This window comes from Suncus etruscus, chromosome 2 (genome assembly GCF_024139225.1).
Source record: "Suncus etruscus isolate mSunEtr1 chromosome 2, mSunEtr1.pri.cur, whole genome shotgun sequence".
Classification (NCBI taxonomy): domain Eukaryota; kingdom Metazoa; phylum Chordata; class Mammalia; order Eulipotyphla; family Soricidae; genus Suncus; species Suncus etruscus.
Genome location: NC_064849.1, coordinates 14,343,603 through 14,347,586, shown reverse-complemented (window position 1 = coordinate 14,347,586; position 3,984 = coordinate 14,343,603). Strand labels below are relative to the sequence as shown.

The 3,984-nt window shown below is 36.6% G+C and overlaps 1 non-coding gene across 1 annotated transcript; it reads right to left on the bottom strand.

The window, feature by feature from the left end:
- Positions 1-2,134: 2,134 nt before the first annotated feature.
- Positions 2,135-2,241, bottom strand: LOC126003099 (U6 spliceosomal RNA). The gene has a single exon (XR_007493641.1). It is a non-coding gene; the product is annotated as a U6 spliceosomal RNA (small nuclear RNA).
- Positions 2,242-3,984: the final 1,743 nt, after the last annotated feature.

Genomic DNA, 3,984 nt, shown 5'->3' with positions numbered 1-3,984 from the left:
TAACAACTGTCAAAGTAGATCACATTTATTATGACATCTTTACTTTCTAGAGAATTAAAATATGATAGATGTCCAATGAGTTGAGATGTCCTTAAATTGGTTACCCACTAGATCTGTTAGGAAATTAAAAGTATTGCTTCCTGTCCTTCTAAAAATTATGCTACAGTAATATGTGTTTTGGGGTCACTCCTGACAGAGTTAGGGGATCATAGAAGATGTTGGGGATTGAACTCATGTCAGTCCTATTCAGACAAGCACCTGCTGAAATATCTTTCTGACCCCAAAATGATCCATTTAAAATTGTTATTTTTCCTGAGTGATGGGCACTTGAGTTTATAGATACATTTGGTGATTATACATTTCTAAATTTCCTGTATCATTAACAATGTGTATGTGTGGGTTGGTTTCCTTAGCAAGGTTCATGAAGTTTGGTTGCCCTATTGGCAGTTCTTGTTCAACTTGGCTATAGGTCCAGAACAAGGATATCTTGGATGCAAAACTATTTAACCATAATCATATGGTCTGAATCAGGGTTTTCCAAATGCTGAATTTTGGACTAAGAAGTGCAATGGTGTATGAAGACTAGCACACAACATTCAGCAGATTCACAGAACTATCCAGTATTATAGGCTCATAGAACACACAGTACTTTGTCTTCACTCACAGTTACCCTTCCCCAAGGCTAAATGCTAATTTTACCTGATTGTAAGACCAGCCCATTTCTGGGAGGGGTCTTTGGTAGGTAACAAAAGGATTGCTTGAGGGGCAGAACGGAAATTCAGCAGGAGATTCAGAGAGAAGCAGGAGGAGACATGGCACAAACAAGTTGAGGTGTCTGGGCAGCTGAAAAGAGCCTGCTTAAAAGGTTAAAAGCTTAGGAGCCACACATGGTGACTAGGGCTTTTATGAAGTTGATGTCTCCGAAAATCTGACTGCCTGTGGATCATTTTCTCACTGGAACTCTGAACACTCAGACATGCTGGCTGGAAGGAATTGCAGGCATATGGCCCAGTCTGGCAGTGAAAGGCCTCTCACCATCCCTCCATCTCACCATCATCTACAACCATCCAGGGCTCAATAATTAATATGTTTTTCAACAACTTACATATATGAGAGGTTCTTGGAAACTCTGATTTTAAATGACATATGAAAATTAATTTTATTATAGACTAATTGACATAAGCAAAGATAAAGTTTTAAAGACATATTTCTGGTCATGTCACCAAAAGTCTAAATTAAAACCCTATATATATATTGAATATGAAATATTAGAAGGTACCTAGTTGATTCCACATATCAGTTTTTGCCACAAGTAGATAAAAGGGTGGAAGAATGCTACATGCAGCATACTGCCTATATCTTCTCAGTGCCAGTAGTAATTTAGCAAGTAAAAATTGCATACAGTCTTGCTCTGTAATTAATATTAAAGTATAATCTATTTTAGACACCTCTGCAAGAAATACTAATTATACCAATTAATAGAAGTAATGATTATAAATACATTATACACTAAATGCCTACAAAAGAAACTGCCATGTTCAAATAATAAGATATCAAGATTCGTGGCCTTAGATAACATCATTGTTCAATAAGTCTTCCCACTCATTGATATATTTATTTAATAGTAAAGAATGCTAGTTCTTATGTATCTCAGGCAGAGAAACAAACATTTTCACTCCTCCCAAACTTAAATCCAGTATGAGGTATAGGCAGAGAGGACATCCCATGCTCTTACCCTATACCATATCATAAGAAACATTTTAAAATATATGAAATTATGTTCTATTTCTAATCAAATTGGTAAGCTCAATTACTAAATTCAATAAAGATCAAACAAAGGCAAGAACAGGACCATGAATTAATTCTAGGAAAACAGACAATGCTTGAGGAATCATGCTATCTGGGCTAAACAGTTTTTATACAGCCTCAATGGAGGCAGCTCATCTTTGTTACCCATCCCTGGGAAGAAGCTATTGCACTGCAGAAGCAAAAATATCAATTTTTATTTTCTAAGTATTCACTTCTTCTTCCTCTTCTTCTTCTTCTTCTTCTTCTTCTTCTTCTTCTTCTTCTTCTTCTTCTTCTTCTTCTTCTTCTTCTTCTTCTTCTTCTTCTTCTTCTTCTTCTTCTTCTTCTAAATATGGAACGCTTCAAGAATTTGCATGTCATCCTTGTGCAGGGGCCATGCTAATCTTCTCTGTATCGTTCCAATTTTAGTATATGTGCTGCCGAAGCGAGCACTCACTGCTGCTTCTTGGCCAGATCCTGTCTGAGCACCAGACCCAGTTATAGCCTTGACCTGTTCTAGCTTGATAATGCATCCATAACCTACAGGGTGGGCTCAGGCAGGAATTTCTTATCCAATATATCTTCCTTTAGGGTCCAAACAAGATGTGAGTGGTTGGGGACTTTAAAGGTTTCCTGGGTGACTTGGGGCTTCTTTAATTTGTTAACAGAACCCCAATAAAGGCAATGTTTCCTAACTTAAGCTCTATCAATTCCAGTGCATAAAGCAGATGGAGGCAATGGGTTAAAGTCTACCAATGATGTAATCAATGGACTCTTGAGACACCAAAATGGCCACTGAGAACTTCTGGTAAAACACAGTGGCCAATGTGATTCTTCAGATTACAGCCACATCTTCATTGTTGGGATGATTGGGAGGCCTTTTGCTTTGGAAATAGTTTCCCAGTTTTACTGCCAACTCCTTCCTCTGCCTTATCTTCATTATTAACTCCATAGCAATATAGCTCAAAAAGAGCATTCAGCTGACTCAATTTAACTTTAGAATTTAGTGTAATGCTGCTTCTTGTAGATTTATTCATGAATAGGTTAGTTTTGGCACTCTGGCATTTTGCGTTAGACATGCACGCACAGGCGCACGCGCACACACACACACACACACACACACACACACACACACACACACACCTCCTGTAATGCTTCGCACACCAGCTAAACCATAGATTGTTGAATACTTTTTATATTCCACCTACTCAATGCCCACAAGCCACAGTGGAAGGCCCTTCACCATCTGTATTCCTTTTACTTTATATTGTGATATGAGTTGAGGACTATTGAAAAGAAACCAGTTGGAGTTGTTCTCTTATCAACTTTAGGGTATTATCTCATAAGCATGTGAAGATTGAAACAGGTCCTCTTAGTTATAAGTAATTTTCTTTATAACAGTTTTCTCTTGCTTTTCTGGTTCTGTAAATTCTGTGGTTTTGACTTTGGACTCTTAAACTACAAGTTCTTTTGTTTTGAGTGTCCACAGAATCCTCCTGTGTTTGCTATTCTTTTTCTGAACCCTTTCCCTGGGTGGTACATGAAAGTAATGTTATTACTCACCTCATTTCTCCCCATCTCTGCTGAATCATTATCTTACATCGCCTTAAATATAGTATCTTGCAAATTTTTTCTTCATTTTTGAGCAGCTTTTATTGTTTTTGGTTTGTTTTGGTTTTGTGTAAAATGAAAATCAATTTTATTGTTACCTGATCTTGGTTATACACAGAAATACATTTTTTTTCTGGGTAAGACCCAATTACAAGTTTTTTTTTTAATTTTCCTTATTTTTTAATTAAGAGTGAGTTTTCATGGTTACAACAGTGTTAATGTTTATACTTTTTTTTTATTATTTTAATTATGACAACAAAGATGCAAAGAAAGAGGACAGGGTAAAGTTACAGTGGAAGCCCAATCACCCATAAACAGAATTCTCGGTAGTCCCATCGATGATATCCCAGCCTTGAACTTTCAGCCAAAGAACAAAACAAAACTGAACCCATGTATAATACAATTAATTTGTCCCTCAAATCCCCAGTTGTATTACATACTATTTCTTAGCAGCACACAATATAATCTAAAGACATTAGACTTATGTAACTCCTTAAACATTGAGGGCAAAGTACATTTCTCTAGTTCCATGCACATACTTACTAGTTTAAGTTAGCCTCAAAAGTTTTAGTGGGTTGTTTTTCT